At 50.4% G+C, this 19,723-nt stretch overlaps 2 protein-coding genes across 4 annotated transcripts in view; one reads left to right on the top strand and one right to left on the bottom strand.

Moving 5' to 3' along the window:
• Positions 1 to 19,723, bottom strand: part of Ankrd33b (ankyrin repeat domain 33B) — a 139,646-nt gene that overhangs the window by 18,255 nt on the left and 101,668 nt on the right. Inside the window, exon 4 of one of the 3 annotated variants that reach the window (XR_013343745.1) lies at positions 11,934 to 12,080. The exons of the other annotated variants lie outside the window; for them this stretch is intronic. The gene's annotated coding sequence lies outside the window, so the exon portion shown is untranslated. The remainder of the gene's footprint in view (positions 1 to 11,933; positions 12,081 to 19,723) is intronic. 3 annotated transcript variants of the gene reach the window in all.
• Dap (death associated protein) overlaps positions 1 to 19,723 on the top strand; it is a 58,303-nt gene that overhangs the window by 27,782 nt on the left and 10,798 nt on the right. The gene's annotated exons all lie outside the window — the stretch shown is intronic.

The raw sequence follows: 19,723 nt of genomic DNA, 5'->3' as shown, positions 1-19,723 counted from the left end.
GAGAGGTTAGGTCACTAATTTCTCAGCAGCAGCCGTTACCTATTTCCAAGGGTGCACACATCCATGTGGCCAACTCTGCGGTCCTTGACCATTCGCTTATCCTCCGGCCCCTGCACACACCTGCTATCCACTAGGCACTCTTCTACACAGTGGGGACATGTTTGTAGACAAAACAAAACCCATCCCTCTTTTCCCAGACTTTACAGTCCAGTGGGGGTGATACGCACACAGATGATCGGATTTGTGCCATGGCAAGTTAAGTTATTGGTGCTGCAAAGAAACCAGAGCAGGCAGAGGGCACTGGGTGCTTCAACTACTAAGAAAACTGCACGGGAAGACGGCCTGATGGAGTGCTCTTAACCACGTGATGACAGCCAAGGCCTGTGCAGAACGCATGTGGGAAGAGAGAAATGAAGACGGATGCTGAGCAGATGCCCCAGACGTGGCCCTGCAGGCAGTGTCTGTGGGCCCAGGAGCCGGCGGGAGCTCTGAGCCATGCTTTTGCTGCGTGCCAGGATGACAGCACGCTTCCACCCCGCTGCTGACTTGCACACCACAAAAACGAGTTTTCTGCTAATAAAGCCAGAATGCAATCTTATGGGTGTGGCTTCAAGACCGCCCACAGGTCGGAGGCTAAGGATTTTGCCAATAACACACAGTCACATCAGAGTTGTTTGGTGCTCTGGTCCAAATTTGGTTGACTGCTGCCTCCTTGGTATTCTACAAAACAGATCCCCAAGTGGAAAACCACAGAGCCCCATCTTCAGAGTGCCAAGAATTTGTCAAAAAACCTGGACTCCCACCACTAACTAGATAACTTGGAATTTGTTTACGCTGAGAATAAGAAGATTGTGAATGACATCTGCTAGGTGTTCCTTTGTAGCAGTTCCTCCCAGAGTGATGATGAAGGCATTCAGGCAACTTCAGGCAGCCTAACTAACTGAGAAAAGTAATGCTGCTCACTGTGACATTGAGAGTCAGGACAGCAAGAAAGGAGAGGAAAGGGAGAGAAGGGAGAGGAAGAAATACCAAGACAATGCGGCAGAAATCACACATTCTGAGGCAGGGGCCTATTTTGAAAGATGATAGTCCAGGATAAAGTTTATTTCTCTTACAAGCACTAACTCATTCTTTTCATCTAGCATTCCACCTATGGATTAGCAACAGCATGACCTCTGTAGGGAAGATTAACTTGCAGCTACACAGGGATTCAGCAGAAAGCAGACAGGAGGGGATTGTTTTGACAGTTTTGAAATCTATATTCTTTGTGGGAAAAGCACTGTTGAAATCCTGCTGTATTAAGCCGTTTTGCATTACTTTCACTAATTACCTGGGGTTGGATAAATTTATCAAGAAAAAAGGTTTATTCTGTCTCTTGGTTCCAAAGATCCAAGGCCAAGGGGCCATATCCAGTGATATCCTTCCTGCAAGCAGAATTCCAAGGCTGTGCGTGGAATCACATGGCAAGAACAAGGAGTGTGCACGTGTGTGTGCCTCTTCTGGTCTCTGCCCCTCTCTTTATAAAGCCACCAGTCATGGGGCCCCCACCCCACTGACCTTATCTAACCCTAAGCGCCCAGAGGCACCACCGTGGTGTGATGAAGTCTCGACCCTCTAAAGTTCAACACGTGACCCCTTGGAGACACACGCCAACCATATCCAACCACAGCACCTGGAATATTAAGTAAGTTCTGTGCGTTGAGAGAAAAACTCAGACAATTAACATTAGTTACTAACTAATAAGCAGTTTAACTTATATGTTAAAAGTGATTCTCTCTGAACCTAGAAGCACACGTAGAATTTTGATAGGTTGCTACACAGGCAGTCTGTGCTAGTCAGGAGGCAGCGCATCCATGGACTTTTTGAAAAAGGCAGAATCTTTGGTGCTGATGCTGGAGAGAGGACGGGGCTGCCTCCTTCCCTTCCCCTCTCATCTCTCTCTCATCTCTCTTTCTCTCTCTCCCCTCCCTCCTGCCCTCCCTTTCTCCCTCTCTCCTCCTCTCCCTCTCTTCCTCCTCCCTCTCTCTCTCCCTTTCTCCCTCTCTGCCCCTCCCTCTCTCTCCCTCCCTCCCTCTTTCTCTTTCTCTCCTCCCTTTCTCCTCCCTCTTTCTCTCTCCTTCCCTCTCTCTCTTTCTCTCTTTTTCTCCCTCCCCCTCCCTCCCTCTCTCCCTCCCTCACTTCTTTTCTCCCTCCTCCTCCCTCTCTCCCTCCCTCCCTCTCTCCCTTCCTCCCTCTCTCCCTCCCTCCCTCCCTCTCTCCCTCCCTCCCTCCCTCTCTCCCTCCCTCCCTCCTCTATTTCTCCCCCTCTCTCTCCCTCCCTCCCTGTCTTTCTCCCCCTCTCTCTCCCTCCCCCTCCCCCTCTCTCATAAGGGTATCATGGGGGCATATTTATCCCCAAGGCTTCAGTGTCTGATAGGGGCCCCTGGCCCAAGTGCTGTGTGGGCCACAATCAAACAGTTGCATTTGGGGACAAGATAGGTTTTCCTGGTTTGCCATGAATTGGAACGTAGGAGTTTGGTGACTCTCCACACCTAGACTTACTGGCAGGCCAAGTTTCTAAAGAGCACTCAGAATCGGTAAGATCATAAATCTGTATCACTGCTTTACCTCCTTAACCCCAGGATCTTCGGCTCTGTACATCTATCTGTATCTCCTTTCCCTGAAGCTCTGAAGAGTAGGGCAGAAGACTGGTTGTGGGCCACCAGGGTCCCCACTGTATCTTTCTTGCCTGTACCTGGGTAAGTCTAAGTCTTCCCCCAGGGTTTTAAATAGCTCCATATTTATCTTCTTAAAAGTAAGCATGATAATTAAAACCCAGTACAGACTGTCCGAATGAATGGGAAGTTCATATAAATGAATAATAAATACATCAAACTCCCAACAGATTAAAAAGAACACAAACGATTCACAAGAGTAAATATTTGTAAATAAATACTATAGTGAATAAACAAAAAAATAAATAAAACTTCACTCTCCCTGGCATCTAGAAAAAGAGCTTACCTCCTTGATGTTGTATCTCATTCCTACTAATCATAGTCGAATCCGCTCTCAGTCTGTAAGCCCTGCCATTTCTCCCTCTCCCTTCTCTCTCCTCATGGCTTTTCAGACCCTTGTTGGGCTCTCATTTCTGAGTTAACCACACCAGGATCAGGAAATTGGTGTTTATTTCTCCTTCTCCCCAGTCCCCCATGACCAAAACCTCAGAATAAACCAGGTCCTTGGGCATCAATATCGAGGCTGCAGCCCCCTCCCGTGTACCTCTCACACCCGTCTGTCCTGCCATTCTGAACACTGAGCTCAGCTGGGAGTCAGCAGCCCTGGGGACCCTTCCCAAACAGCATCTCCCCCACCTCCCTGGGCTGAGGGTGGGGGAGGCAGGCTTTGGTGGCCTGGTGTTCCCAAGGTCACCTGGGACTTCCCCTGTCCCAGCAGGGCCACTTGATTGTGGCACCCTCTGCTACTAGCTCCTGGGGCAGAGCAGTGTTGTCCCCTGCTGTGTTACAGCCACCTGTCATCTGGACACAGACACACCAGGCATCAGTTCTCCACAGACATCTCTTGTTCCTGCACTTCGGATTCTCTGAGCAAAGGGAGACGCAGCCCGGTTAATAGTGTTCCTGTAAGGGGAATTTCAGACCAGGGAAGCTCAGAGAGCCTTCCCTCCCCAGAGGTGACCCAGAGCAGTAACCCTCCCACCGCCACCTCCCAGGACAACTGCATACTTTCTGCCCTGTCTCTCCAGACAAGAGAGAGGGAGGTCAGCAGAGCCCTGCATAAGATGAGAGTTCCCTAATTTCAGATCCCTCTCCTGTGAGTGTGCCCTGCATGCACAGGTGACCCCCTGTCTCTGTCACTGTAGGAACCAATGCTCCGGGAACAAATGCTAGTCCACCACTCGTATCCGGGGGTTTGGTTTGTCTGTTTTTGCTGTGAGTGATAAATGTTCCTTTTCTCTGACTCCCCCCCCCCTCTCTCTCACACACACACACACACACACTGTAGCAAGTTCAGAGGCTGAACAATCAGAATCCTGGTCTCCTGAGTCCCTGGCCAGCACCTTGACCTCTGCATGACCTGCCTCCTCTGTGTGACTGAGGAGTGAGCAGAGCTTCTCATTGCAAATCACTTGGGAACCAGGTCAAAACTCAGGCTCTGCACTAGCAGGTCTGGGCAGGGCCTGGGGCTACTTCTCTCCAGCCTGGCCATGGTGGTGCTGCCTGGGCCTCCCCCTACCCACACTAGCAGCAAAGCTTTAAGGCCTGCACCCCAGTCTCTGCAGAAGGAAGAAACACTTTGTGAATAACTTGCCTGTTAGTTGTGGCTGAGAAATTACCACCGTGTTTACAGGTGCTCTGGAGGGGAACTGGGAGACACTGTGAGAGAGAGCTGCTGGTAGAGCAGAACTAGATATTTTTTTCCCCATGGGACTTTTTGGATTTTGGAAATGTGTGACATTCAGCCTGTTGAATTTATGCTTAGGCCTCATCTTCGTGTGACCTTGGGGAATGAGAAGGTTAGAATATTGTCCTGGTGTTAAACAAGCAATTCAGCATCATTCTAAAAGTCTAGAAGCCAAATAATGGCAAATGCTTTCATCCTTAGCCTTCCTTTGTCTTCACATCCTATAGGGGTGTGGACGCAACCCCACTGGATGGTCAAGGAGATCTGCTGTGGAAACCTGAGGAAGTGCCCATTGTCATCCAGTGAACTGTCAAAAATAATATTTCAGTCTGAATGTGTGGATTGCAGAGACTCTGGCCACTCCCCTGCCCACCATCTCTCTTCTAGCAGCTGGTGGTCCTTTTCTAAAGCACTGGGAGGGGGGGTGGTTAAGAAGAACACCTGCAATTCTACCTGCTATTTTAAATTCAGAGGTCTTTTTGCTAGTAGAGTACACTACTAGGCACCGGCTTCCACCCAAGCTCAGTTAAGATGCAGGAGTTTCTGTTATTTTCCGTCTCTGATCGTCAGCTTGGGCTTGCGGTTTTACAAAGTACCAGGACAGTGCAGGATGCTGTGCAGGGGCATCGCTTCTGTGGAACTGCCCCCTCCCCAGCACCTGCCACACCAGGAGTCCCAGAACCAGCAAAAGGACCATCCCAGGGGAATGCCTGGCCCTGCCTGCTGGCACAGCGACACCCCCACCTTAATTTCAAGGCTAGAAAGTGGGGTTCCCCAAGGAAGCTTCCAAGAAAGGAAATCCGAAGGGGAAAGCACAAAAAGGAAATTGGAGTCAGTAAAACCTGATGAGTCCCTGCTACTGAATTCAAGATGACTTTTAGTGGGGGGTGGGGCCCTACCCTTAAATGGAAAGGGTGGCACCTCTGGGCCCCGACAAGAGCTGCTAAGGAATTAGAAGACTGTCTTTCCTTTTGCAGGGTCCAAATGTGGGGGTGGATAGAAAGGAACCAGACCAGCTGTGGCAAGGCAGAGCCAGGTGCTGGGTAGAGGGACCCCCCTTGGGACAGGAGAAAGGCAGGTCCTACGAGCTCTGTGGGACCCTTCTTCTCCTGGAAGAGGGAGGAAACCAGCCCTACAGAGCTTGGCTGTGCCCACTTCCTGGGTGACGGGCACTGAAAACCCAGGTCCCAGGGAGCAGAAGGGCCCTGCCTCCTTAGAGTCCCTGAGCTCCCCACATCCCTGAGGGAATGGAACCAGAAAAGGAAAGTGTTTGCCAGGGGCATGACCTTGAAGCAACCCAGACAGCCCTGCCCTTTCCTCTGTTGGTCTTTCTAACTTCTTTTTTTATCAGAGACCTTGGTAATGACCCTGAATTAAGCAAATTACGTGCATACAGTCCCTAAAAGTCAGCCTGCTCTTGTCCTCCTGAAATGTGCATTTCACACTTTTTGTCTGGGAGCATCCTGAGCTTAGGGGAGGAGCCCTGGGCTCCCCAGGGTCCTGGGACAAGCCTGGAGGTAGTTGGGGGCGGAGGGGGGGAGCGGGGCTCAGGTAAATCACTGGCTGTGGCACCTGTTTTCATGGCTATAGCCGATTTATGCATGTGTCTGCTCCTCTTTTAGGACTTTTATGATAAAAACAAGATGGGATAAAAATGAGAATCTGAAAGTTATGAAAAGAATTAAAAGCACAGCATGAATCAATAACAGCCTCATTCTTGTGTGTTTTCTGTTAATGAGGGTGAACCTCACTAGATGCTGAAGGAGATAAGAAAAGAGAAGTTAGTCTGCAAGAAACCCCCAGAGCTGGCTAGTCCTCACTGAGATTGGCTGGTCCTGCGCGGCTTTGGTGGGAGGGTAGGTCCTGGGTAGGTGTTCAAAAATTATTTCAGTCATGCAGGATTAGAGGTGCTGTGCTTTAAATGTTTTTAATTTAAGGTTTTTACCAGAGATGATTGTGAAACAATTGTAGGGCAGCACAGGAAGCACTGAACCAGCCTCACGGTTCACTTTTGGGCTGTATGTTTTCTTTCTCTTCCGAACCCAAACAACGCGTCATTTGTGTTTTGACCTTTGCTTCCATAACCATCCAAATAGACACTTGGCAAATGCTGGGGATGACAAACAGCCCCGTGATGCACAGCGAGATGGACCAGCCTGTTCTCAGAAGCCTGGGGAGCTCTGCCAACTCGGGGCTGTCTGTGGGAACTGCTGAGGGCGGAGATAAGGACCGTCATGAATGTATAGCCAAGGCAGACGGAGGGCTTTTAATGAGAGGGGATCTGGATTTCACACTTTTATTCTCTTTCTTTCTGGCCTGCAGCCTGGGCTGGAGCCTCTCCTTGGAGAGTGCTATGTGTTAATTAGTGACTAGAGCCTGCTGTCTTTTTCTTTACTAAAAATGCTCAGGACTCTTTTGTTTGATCTTCTGCCTGGTCCTCTTACTGCTTGTTTCTCCACCTCTCTGCCATGCCTTCCCCAGGTACTCACTCACAGTAAACATAGTCCTGGTCTCTACTTACTGACCAGAGCAGCCGGCATTATTTGCAAAGTTCCATAGGCTGCATTTTTCTTACGAGGCATGGGGTGAATGAAGTGCAAGACCCCCTGTCAAACTCCTGATGAAAGACCTGAGGTGGGCAGTCCCACCACTGGCCAGTGACCTTGCATGAATCAAACTATATTTATAGGATAGAAAAAGAAATATGTAGAGAGAGAGTTGAATTAGTTTCTCTGATTATTATCATTCTCCTAGTTGTTTTTTTAATCTGGTGGACTATTAATACCATATCTGTCCCCCTCTGTCAGCATAAGTCTGTCACAAATGCTGTTTTAGAGGAACTAAATATTTGGCTTTTTATCTTTAATAACTTACTCTCTTGGAGGAGAACATGATGGCAAGAGGGAAGAGAGAGAGCAAATAAGCAAGGCGTGTCTGTCTGGATTTCCTTGGCTTTGACATTTCATTTCACCAGGGAACACGGCTCTGAAAGATGGCTGTCCCTTCTAATGGCTGGGACTTTGCGGCCACAATGGCCAGAAGCATAAAGACGTGTAAAGAGGATTTCTCGGTACATGGAGCACTGAGCGCCTGGCTCAGCGGCTCCTGTGATTGATACCCATTTCTGTGTGCTCCTTCCTAACTGCACTCCCTAAAGCATGCTGGGGAATAGTAATTTCAGGAAAAAATTGGCATGCGCCATCAGTCACTGGGTGGCGGGTTTGGGGAGGGCATTGCTGATGGTGGCTGCTGTGTTATCCTCCCCAGGATGGTCTTAAAGGATTCGTGGGGAAGGAACTGAGGACCAACCCCAGTGGTTTTCATTAGGGTGGCATTCCCATGGCATCTGGGTCCGGGTGAGGTATGGCAGACAATGGCCAGCCACCATGCAGCCGTCAACAGTTTAGAGTTAGTTTGGGGAGAAGGGCTGGATAATATTATTTTTTCTTGCCGCCTATGGGTATCTAGATCTCAGAGGTTTGCTTTGTTCCTTGCAAACCACAGTTTGAGCCTGTTTCCCTCTGATTCTCCATTGACAGCACTCAATTTCTGTTTCTCCCCCTCATGTCCTCTTTGCCTGTAAACTGTTAAGTGGTCAGTAGACGCCCGTGACAGCCCGTGTGTCCTGACACTGGCCATGCGATTAGGAACAGGGAGCAGGTCGATAGGAAGCGGTCCCCAGGCAAGAGGACTGGGATGAAGGAAAGCTGCCCTGGGCTGATGCCAGCATCCTCTGCAGGAGAAATCAGCAAGGGTGTGTATCTCTGCTAAATCTAGGCCCAGGGAACCATCAAGGCGTCCTGTCAGGCCCAGTTTGGGATCATCAAATTAATTGTTAGATGTTACAAGCTGACATGTGCAGAAGGTGATAAATAGCTGGTGCTGAAACTGCACCATGCGTTCCCGCCGTGAGGCGGAGGGTGAAGGAAGCTGCCGGATGATGAACTTCCACCTACTGAGAACTTCCTGGTTTTCGTGAGGCCTTCCTTAACCCACTGCCTCCCACCATTGCGTTTACTCGTAGCATCCTTCTGCTGCTTTGGAGGGGTGCTATTTACCTAGAAGTCACGCAGCAGCTATTTTAGAAAGCCATTTGCTAGGTCCTCAGGAGCTGCCTGTTAAAGCCAGCGTGTGGGGGTCTCTCCAGGTCAACATGCACTGAGTTGGGAACCAGGACTGATCCAGCCTACGCTCTGTGTCCCTGTGGGTGGATTGGGGCAGGTGTGGCCAGGCATTCGAGTGGCCCTGGACATGGGTGAGTGTCAGTAGTGGACAGGCCAGAGAGTTACTCCCACTGCCATCCTGAGCCTTGGACTTCAGCCAACATTTCTGTTACCGCAGGAGGTTGCCACAGGGTGGGGTACAGCAGCACACTTCCATGGGACATCTGATGACAGTTCTTCAGCCTCTGCAGTGTCTTAGGTGTGGTCCTCCTTCCCTCTCTTCTAAAGTAGGAACTGGGCTACTATCTCTTAGTGAGAGGGAATGCCAAGTACCAATGAGATGTTGGGGGAAGCAGAGACGTAGGGATGGTCAATTGGTCATTAGTCGGTTCCCCCGCCTGGTTCCTGGGTGCCCTGGGTTCTACTTTTGGATGTGTTGGAGGTGATCTGTCCTTATGTCTTGGTACATTTTGTAGTAAAGCATGCATGTCTAAACTCCTATCAGGTCTCCTCTGATTTTCTGTGACATCAGACAACTTTCCTAAGGTCTGGATTTCCGTGGAGCTCTGATGGTTCTGAGCCCCATGAGTATCTCCTCTGAGGAAAGAACCTGCGTCTTCATTTAAGAGGCTCTTGGCAAATCTGCTCACTGCCAGTCTAAATTAATGTTTTCCATTGCAAATAGGGAGGGAAAACACACATGCAGACTGGTGGGATTTTCCCCGGATGATGAGGGGTCCCTGATACCCATCCTCAGGCCTCTGTGGATGATGAACATAAAGGCTCCAGACCAACCCCTGTGGAAGACCATCCACCTCCCAGAGCAGCTGTAGGAACCGTGGCCATGCTGAGTCCTGGTTCTGCCCAGCCCTCACTGCGCCTTTCAACATGCAGAGGAATGTAACCCTGTCCTCTGCCCTGTCCTCAAGCCTGGAAGCATGTACCCATGGTAGGATTTCTTTCATGTTTAAAGATTTTGAATATTCAAGGGGTTGAGTCCCACATTCACTCATGTTTAACCAACACCCTCAGTTGCTCCTGATCAGCCACATGACATTTCCTCTCTGTCCCCTGTCCTTTCACACATGCTCAGAGGGATCTCCTTTCCACTTCAGCTTTCCAGGCAGTGCATCTGCAGAGAACCCCTGTGCATCTCGCACCCATTACTGCCCTGCGGCAGCACATTGATGGCTACACCCCAACACGCATGCCCAAGTCATCTTGCTTGGATTGTCCCAAACCAAATTCCATTTGCCCCTCCTCTATACCCACTTCTCATTTGCCCCATGGTTCCCCCAACATGAACCCACACGTTCATGCGCATGCACACACACACACACACACACACACCACTGTGTGTGTGCACCTGCAGCCCTGTGTGTAGGGGATTCTTGTGCCTGTGATAAAAAGTCTAGATGTTTGTAACCAAAGTCATAGTCTGGTGACTCAAGTAAGCCTCACAGCAGGTGCTCTGCGGTTCCGTTAGTGGGAATCCCCATTCCTGAGCTGGTTGCTCCTCTTCAGTTCCTCTTCGGCCTGTGTGCACTCTGGGGTCCTGTGGGGTAGGAGCCACTGGGGACACTGTGGGCCTCAGCCATCATGTGTCTCCAGCCCTGGCACGGGGCCATTTCACAACGGGTAAAATGTGCAAGCCTTCCCTTTCCCACCTCCTGACCCCAGCTCCTCCTGACCCCAGCTCCTCGTCACCCAGCACTGGGCCTGAGCGCCCACTAGGGTGACACGCCCCTTCCTGGCTTCCCTGGAGCGCTGAGTAGCCTTTAAGCCTGGGTGTGCTGACGGGTGTGTTTTAACCTACCTCCCGCCACAGAGTCCCCGCCACAGAGTCCTTGCCAGCTCTGGCGTAGGTCAGGGGAAGCCATGAGACGGGTGGACAAGGGCTGTGCTCTGCAGCAGGCCACCTGTCCTCAGGGGTCGTGTGTGTCACTCTGGGAGGAGCTGGAGCTGGGACACTGTCCATCCAACCTGGGCATTTTCCCCAGGGCAGGGCCCAGGCTCCCGTGGAAGCCACCAGCTGCCCATACCCAGCTGTGCCAGGCTCAGGCTGCAGAGTAAGCCCACCCGCTGCCACCATCGTCCCCAGAAGGCTGCGTGCATTTGTCCTCCCTGGAGATGCCTCTCTGGCCTCACTCTCTATATGCTGCCTGGCCACTGGCCCATCCTTCAGGCTGGTCCCTCTCTTCCTTCCTCTCTGAGCTTTCCCATGCTCCCTACTATCCAACTAGATGTCCAGACCCAGTGACAAAGGCAGCATGACTCCACACAGAGCCATCGGCCACCCTGATCCCCCTAAGAATCTCCCACAGTCCCTTCCGTGTTGTCTGGTGTTGTGACCGTGGGTGGACCCGATTCCCAGGAGGACCTTGGTGCAGAGCTTGGTGTAGGGCAAGAGCAGGGGCCTGCTCGTGTCTGCCATGGCTGCTGGATGGTGTTTGCCAGATAAACTCTACCTGGAGAGTCTGCAGCGCTCTGAGCCTTGTCATGTCCTCCAATAGGATTTTCCATGATCGAGGCTGGCCAAGGCTCTCTGTGAATGGCACCTGGCCAGCAGCAGGCTCTGAAACACATTTGCTCAGCTCCACCCAGGGCCTCAGGACTGGATTTCTCTAGAAAGGGCTGGGAAGGAGGGCAACTGAAAAGTACTTCCTTGTTTTTCTCATTGCCCGGCCCTGGGTACTAGCTTTTCCCTGATTTGTTTCTAAAGGTGGAAGTGGTAGAGGCCGCCCAGGACTGCCCCTTCCTGTGGGCACTGGACCCTCCAAGCAGAGCCAGATTCTCTACCTTGGGCCACACCAGCATCACCAGGGGCTGGCTCAAAGCAGGTCACTGGCCCCCAAGATTCCAAAGGAGGTGTCTGGGTGTGGCTTCAGAATATGCAATTCGGTTTCCTGGGTGAATCAGTGCTGATGCCTAAGTCCTGGAGCTCTGCTTGACCTACTGCCCTAATGAATAAGAGAGAAACGCTGATGAATTTGGGGCAGCAGACCTTACTGTTCCCTTTGAGGCATCACCTGGGACATGGTACACACAGGTGACTCCCAGCTTCTTTAACACAGCCCTGTCACCACCTTGTGGAGTGTGGGCATGTTCTTTGTTGTGTGACATCTTTCTTAGCCATTTATGTCAAGCACTCTGATGAAAAGTCCTGGCCAGGGGTCACCGACACAAATCCTCTGAGGGTGCAGGGCTTAGAACCCAGCCAAGGGGTGTGCCTGCCTGAGAGAAGGCCGCACACCCTGTTTAACCCACACCTGCCAAACCCGCCCGACCATGAAGCAGCCCAGAGGAATGTTTATGAGCCCACCTGGGCTACAGGACCCTCATCAAACCTCTCCAGTGGGGCTTATTCACCTCTTTCCTGCTTCCCTCGTGTGCTGGGTCCAGGTCTTGTGCACAGGCTGGAGCTGCACCTTGCCCACTGGGTGCTGGGATTGGGCTCCTGTTTGTCTTCCATGGCAGGCGATTCCTAGGGGTCTTTATAGGACACGTGTGCGTATTCTGAATAGCAAACATAGAAACATTTATGAAATATGCCCTTGTGCTGTAGAACCTCGCCATCTTGTATTAATTATAGTGAATGGTAGTTTGATCTGCTTTCTAAAAATCCAAATTATAAAATATTTATAAGGAAATGTGGTGTTACTTTCAGATCACACCGTGGCTCAGACTTGTCTAGCAGAGGGGCCCAGTAAATTCCTCTTACAGGATGCATGATTCAATGTACAAATAGAATTATTTGTAATAAGCACATCAATTATTTGTGTGTAAGCTTTCACTACAGAATATTGTTGGGTTTTCCCAACCTTGTTTTCTTTGGGGATTTTAATATTCTTCCATCTTGTTTGTGTTGTGTATGGCCCTTAAATCAATGAGCACAAATTTCAAATTAGTGAAATTCAGCTAAATAAGGCTTGAGTCTGTTGGAGAAATGATTCCCCTACTGAGAAGCACATGTGATCAATCCCCTGAGCTCCCAGTGTGTCTGGTCACAGGTTCTAAGAACACTGTCGATTGTTGTCCCAAACCCCATTCCTGCGACAGACCTGCAGCATAGGAACTGACCTGCAGAGCCACAGTGACATCACTCTCTGCATATGGTTACATAGGAAATGGAAGCTCCTTTAACCTGTTCCTTCAAACTAGGTTGTCACCCACCGGCGGTCCATGAAGTCAGGTTAGTGAGTAGAGATCAGCACTTTCAAAACAGGAAACAGGATCAAGCAGAAGCTCGTAGAGTGCATGCCACACTACAGGAAACATCACACAGCAAGGCCTTGCTCTGCCCCCGCCACAGGCTCCCTGGCACCCCTGCACCCAGGCTGCTGGGTAGAGAAGCAGTTGGCCCATGCCCCAGGAAGCTGGCTACGCCAAAGCAGCGATGCTTTGTGAAACCTAAGAATCTTGTTGTAGTAGTCCATTATGAATTATTGAATCACCATTGCATATTTATAGTAATGTCTTAATAGTTTAATAATTTATTTATCCCTTGTGGGTCCTTCTATTTCTTTTAATTAATAAAGGAAAGAGTCTTTTTGGAGCTAAGTTCACTGGGCTACTCCCTTGAAATGATGCTTCCAGAATTCTAAAATAGATTCCTGCACATTTGTCCCTGAGTTGAAGTCACCCAGTGTACAGTAAATAGATCTACTCGCAGGAATCAGAGGGGCCCCTGCCCTCCCCCGGGCTGCCACAGCTCTGTGGAAGACAGCCAGCCTCAGGTCTCAGCCTGAGAATTAATAGCCACCTGTATTCCATGAATTACAGCAGCTTAGAGACCTGGGAAAGCCCTACTGTGTCCACCACGTGTGCCCTCTACTTGGGGAGCACCCTTCCTAAGTGGCCTTCAGCCCCAGAGTCATTCCCACAGGCTCTGGGTGCCTCACTCCTGTTAGCTGTGCTCGTGGAGAAAAGGAAGTCAAGGGAAATAGCCTGTTTCCTAGGAGTTACACGTGATGACCTGGCTGGCCCTGGATAAGGAGAACTTTTAAAACTAAGGTGTGCATCCTTCAGGCTGAAGAAGCCGAGGTGGTCCTGGCTAGGGGTGAGAATTGTGGCAGGAGGTCTTGGTCCTGTGAGAATGCCCAGGGGCTGTGGTCCCTTTTGCATTGAGTTGGGTTGTTTGTCATGAGTGACATCACACACTGAGAACACATTGAGCTCTTTACAGGACTAGCTGCCTTTGAGTCTGCCCCTGTATCTTCTGGACCATTCCAGATGTTTGGGAAATATGGCGAGAGTTGTGCTGTCACCACTGCCTGGAGTTGCCACATGGAAAGCGGCTGGAGTTTTTTCCCCCCATTAAATGTACTCATTCAGTCTCTTGGAAGGGGTCTTTGATAAGGTGCACACCCTCTTTCCCTACCTGCCCCCAGCTAAGCAACCTCATTGGTTAAGATTGAACTTGGTTCTATCATAATTCTCAAGTTTAACTTGAGAATGTTTGAAGAAGTACATCTTAGCCTGGGCTCCCTCTTAAGAGGGAGAAAAACTGTTGGAAATCTTCAAGGTCCAGCAAAAGCTGCAGGAAGAGCCCTTTTGCTTGGGAAATCCAAGGCAGTGCCCCATCACCAGTGGATCCAGCTCTGCCACATTCTTAGTCAACAGAAATAAACCCACATACATCTGATGACTCTCTTGCAGCGCTTTCAGGCTCACTGTGCACAAGGAGTTTCATTTCTAAGAAGGGAGCTACAAACGGCTCAGGTTAGCCATCCTGGTGAATTCACCCCCTGGCCGCTGTTGCAAACTTATACCAAGCTAAGGCTCACTGGCCAGCCATGCTCATGGTGCTAACAGCATTTGTTGAGCATCTGTCAGGCAGGATGCTAGGCATACAGCAAACTCCACCCTGTTCTTGACCTTGAAGGGGAGTCAGGCAAGCAGGAGTGAGAAGTTCCTGTAGCCACACAGCTGGGAAAGGTCTGCCCTGGGAGGGTCAGGGGAGCCTGTGGAAAGTTAAGAAGTGAGCCAGCCTTTGAAGCTGGTGCCCCAGCTGCCTCAAACATTAAGGTTGTGCCAGGCAGAGGGAATGCCAACATTTCTCCCATCAGAAGTGAAACTCTTGAGAGCCCAGGTAAAGTTGAGGATCATTTTGGAATTGTCTCAACCTGGAGTGACTGCAACAGCATGTGTAGTCTGGAATACCTTTGAGAGAGAAAGAAGGCACTATCAGTAATTATACCAGGACAGAGGACAGCTACCTGAACCCAGCTACTCTGGGAATTGGGATCCTATGACTAACCTGCAGAACACTTGAGGCCTATGTCTGTCTCCCTGAGTGAAGTGTCTCCCTCTACTGGTCAGAGGAGAAACAGCAGGTCATTTGTTGTCTTTTTTTTTTTTTTTTTTTTTTTTAAGAAAAGGGTGGAAGACAAATACAAATGCCATCTGCCATTGCAATCATTCTGAAACTACAGTGCAGAAAAATGTTTGTACTTGTGTCCCTGATCACCATTTTAGGACTATCGTTAAGCCCTGTTATTGAACCATAAAGATGCTGGTGTTTTCTTTATATTCAAATTGGTACCTTTTGAGGCAAATGCTCAGGAAAAGCAACAAATTGAATCTTGAACTTGAAAAGAACTGCTGGTTTGTCTTGCGCTCTTCATGCATGACAGAATTCACTTCCTTTACACAGTGTTCTAGCTAGCCTTGTTTTCCCTCCTCACCTTCCCTGCAGAACAAGCAGCAGAGATACAATCAGCTTGTCTGAGGGCTTTGCCCAGGTAGCTCATTTTAGACACAGTGCCCTTTATTTTCTTGGAAAAAGAAGTCTTCATCATAAACAGACGTTTCAGGTGTTGGCCGTGCACCCAGGTGCCCCAGCCAGACTCCCTGCCTTTCCTCCTGGGGTTGCCTCTCCCTGGGTCCTTCCCTGGATGCTCAGAACAGGGCAGCACAGGCACAGCCTGCTACTCCAGAGCTTGGGCCACACAGCAGGTTTTCTGGGACAGTGCTAGTCTCTGCATTCTCTCCCGTTGTCTACACAAGGACCTGTAGATGGCAGGCAGTGTGTTCTGGTTCTGGATGGCAGAATGCAAGCCAGTGGCGTTACCTGAAAAGTAGCATGTGATCCAGAGACACGGGGGTCCTGGGAGAGTAGGCAGAGCAGGTCAGGGCTGCCCTGAGTCCACACCACTGTGGATCCCAGCACCCTGCTCTAGTTAGGCTCCAGCAGGGCAGGCCCATCTGTGTTGGCAGCCACTGAGCCTGCAGCACCTAGCTCTGTGGCAGGCCCGGGGGCTGCTTGGGGACGGTATCTGATGGGCAGGCACAGCATAGGTGATGGTGGGCACAGGTTCCTCTCATGCTGATTGCTGTGTCCTGGGCTCCACAGCGCCAGGCAGGGCATGCCACTGAAAATGCCTTTCCCCAACACAACCCCCTGCCTCCTTCCAGCTCCTCCGTTGGCCCCAAACTTAGTTTACATTCTAGGTCAGTCATCTTTGTGGCCTTGGCTGGTGATGGCCAGTGGTTGTTCCCAAACTTCTCTGAAAAACAACCATACTGTTCTTGCACTCCTCCCTGCTCACAATAGCCAGGCTGGGAGTGGGACAGTGGGTCTTCTGGCCCATGCCAGAAGTTTCCAGTGTCGGGGGTCTCAACACACACATGATCTCAAAGTGAGATCTATAAATATAAGTTCTCCTCCGACTTTTTAACTGTGAGTGTATACTTAGCCCTGTCGTTCCCTGGAAGCAAGTCGTGTCCAGCCTCCAGGTCCCCTCTCTGTCCTGTGGCAGGGTGCATCTCAGCTCCTCAAGTGTCCTGCAGGGCACTGCTCATCCCATCCTGCCCGCAGAGCAATGGGAAGTTTCACCCTGTGGTCCCAGAGCCCGAGCGCAAACTGAGAGCATCCTCAACACCTAAGGACAGTGCCTGTCTGCTCTGACGTTTGTAGCCTTCATCCTGTCCTGCTGTCCCCACACTCTCATTTCACCTCTAAAACTGCTTCCACTGACATGTCACTTACTAACAGGTCTCTTCCTGAGTCACACTGCATGTGCTACAAACCTAATGTGTGGGAGCTCATTTGACCTTCCCCAAACTCCTTCATGCAAGCTCCAGAGGAGATGCTTGGCTCCTTGATTCAGGAAGGAAGCTGAAGTTCCAGGAGTTCCAGTCTGGCTCTGGGTTAGAACACTCGTCTTTTGTCTCCTAGCCCTGGTCTCATGTCCCCCTGTGGGACTGCCCCTCCAGCTCTCATCTGCCTCCTCACTTTGTAGATAACAAGGCAGGTGGACTGTCCCATGGGTAAGATGGGACCCGGCTGTCCTCTGGGAAGCATGGAGAGGCCCCGGGGCAGCCCCTCAGGGAGCGTGGGGAAGCAGGAAGGTTGAGGCCCTGGGCCACAGCCTGCAAGTCGTGCATGGCTTGATGCCTGCTCTGCCCATGACCCGCTCCTTCACTCTTCACCCGAAACCCTCATTTGAGAAGTTTAAAGAGATGCTGTGTGGTGCCCTGGATGTCCCAGGGAACTGGAGGGAATTAACTCTCAACAGAGGCTCGGACTTGTGGAAGTTCTTCCCACCCATAAGGACAGTTTCCTCTTGGTTGTGACAGATGCTGTCCACACTGACACAGGGACAACCTATTCCCAGAAAATCCTGATGACCTGTTTCCCACGCCAGCTTCCGGCAAACCTCACAGCTGTCCCACTGGCCTCTCAAAGGGCCTTTCAGGACCAGTCCATGTCCTCACCCCAGCCCTGAGCCCAGAACCCTGTGTGGTGTGTGATCACCAAACGCTTGTTAGTGCAGAGGACAGAGGTACTAACTGACCCGTGCTGACTCAGCATCAGAGCATCAGGGGGTAGAGACTTTATTCAGTGCTCCAAGTGCGCTCAGACCCCGCAGCTGAAGTGGCCTGGTGCTAGTCTGCCTGCAGTCCACGCTGCTATGCTCCATGCTCCGCCATCACTGCTTGCTCTGAACATCCAGGGCACGTGGGCTCCTGGATGAAACCGAAGTCCTCCCCACCAGCTGCTGTTGAAAGGAAGCAGAATTGGTGGGGTTTGATTTCCTTCATATTTGACTCTGCTCCCCTTCTGCTAATTCCAGAAAAGGCTTGAGCACTGGATGTGGTCTGAGGTGGTCCCCAGAACTGGCCTTTCCAATCAGACAGCTGTTGGATTTGCACATCCTGAGACCACTGCTGTCGGCAGCTCATCTGCCAGCTGGGCAGAGCCGCTCTCCCAGGTCACCAAGCCCCTCCCGCAGGCACATGGAAGGGGGGGTTACAGGTACAGTTCCCGTGGATCCAGCTACAGGGAAGCCAGAAAGCTCTCTCCATTGCTCAGTGTGCTGGGCTTTGGCCCAGCTGAGCTTCACCCTCCCCAGCTGAGCTTCGCCCCTGCTAGATGCACACTCCTGCCACCAGGAGAGCAGCTGAAGGCACATGAGAGCAGGGAAATCGCTTTTCTCTTCTTTTATTTCTGAGTTTTGTGCAAAAACCTAGTGATAGCTGTCTCATTTAAAGCCAGCCACCTGTACTTCTGGGGATGGGATGAGATGCAGAGAATGAGATTCTCAGTGTCTATATTTGATTATCATGTCCTTTCTAATAGGAATTTTATTAGCAGTTGTCTTGTGAAATTTTTCTACTTACGTAATCCTTCTCCTTTTTAAGCCGTAATAGCTGTCTTGTACTAACCATACACTTTGCATTCTGAACCGGGGATACCCTCCTCCCCAAAACCATTGTAAAACATGACCCTTGAACCTGAAGCTCCCATTTCAAGATGGAACAATTAATGCTCTGATTTTCACCAGCTGTCTAATAAGCACAGCTTATTCACCGGCACTTCCTCTTAATTGAAATTCAAAGGAAGGAGCCTAAAACGTCAATGTGTTCAGAATAAAAGATGGAATCGCTTTAAGTGTGGTACTTACTGAAATTGAGTAACTTGTAAGGTTTTAATACATGTAACATGGTCATACAGACTGTCCAACGACCACACAACTTGTTCCTCGCTGTGTGATGAGCAGGCGCTTCCCAACCAGGCCTGGGAGCCTTCCCCAGCATTCCAGAGACACCTGCAGGCTGGGGGCTGGGGCCACTGGCAGGGGTCTTCCAGCAGCTTAGCAGTGGAGCAGAGCAGCAGGGGGCTCCCCACCCCACCCCCAGCATCTACCGTCTTCCTTCTGCACTGCCATTTGGTAAAACACATGCACAGAATGGCTTCATTTTTAAACAGGAGCCTTGCCTTTGATCTTAGCCTCCCTAACAGCTCCCTAAAAATGATCCTCTCTGGCACATTTACTGAGGCTGTTGTCATGTGCTAGTGGGAATGTATTGTTGGGGACACACAGGATGGGGGTGGGGACAGAGGAATCCAAATTCTGTGGCACTGAGGGATCTTTTCTCACTGAAATACCTCCAGTCCCACCCTGTGGTACCCATGGTGCTTAGAACAAAGGAGAGAAAACTCAATGTGGGCAATCTCGAGTTCCTCGGAGATGCTCTAAGAAACCCCAAAATTCTTTAGCCACCCCAGGAAGAAAGGGAGGGAGAAAAGGAAGTAGGAAGGGAGAAAAGAAAAGAAAGGAGAAAGAAATCATTCTCAAATTATAATTTAGAAGAGAAATTAGCAACTTCTAGACTTTTTTTTTCCCAGTATTGGAAATTGAACCAAGAGGCTCTATACCACTGAATTGCCTCGCCAGCCCTTTTGATTTATTTATTTTATTTATTTTATTTTGTTTTTTGAGAGAGGATCTTGCTAAGTTTCCAGGGCTGGCCTTAGAAAACTTGGACTCCCTCTGTGTCAGCCCCCAAGTGGCTAGGATTACAGGCATGTACCACCATGCCCAGCTCTAGACTGACTTTATACAGTCAGTTAATTCAGTTATTACCACTAAATATGAGCTTGTCATTCTAAGCAAAGTAAAAATGTTATTTCATTAAAACTCCCAAATATTCTATGAATCGGGTGTTGTTTCCATTTTACAGATGGACACTGAGCACAGAGGAGCTTCTTGTGCGGACCCAGGGCTCTCTGTCTCCAAAGCCCAGGCTCTCAAACGCACCACTGCACAGGGCTTTCCTCTGGGCTTCAGATGCTCTGCGCTCTGCAGGGGCAGCAGCAGAACTGCTGGGCACAAGCCCTTACGCCCTCACCTGTCAGGACGTCCTCTCCTCCG

This window comes from Urocitellus parryii, chromosome 1, assembly GCF_045843805.1.
Source record: "Urocitellus parryii isolate mUroPar1 chromosome 1, mUroPar1.hap1, whole genome shotgun sequence".
Classification (NCBI taxonomy): Eukaryota; Metazoa; Chordata; class Mammalia; order Rodentia; family Sciuridae; genus Urocitellus; species Urocitellus parryii.
The sequence above is the reverse complement of the archived record's forward strand: the minus strand, read 5'-3'. Positions and strand labels throughout refer to the sequence as shown.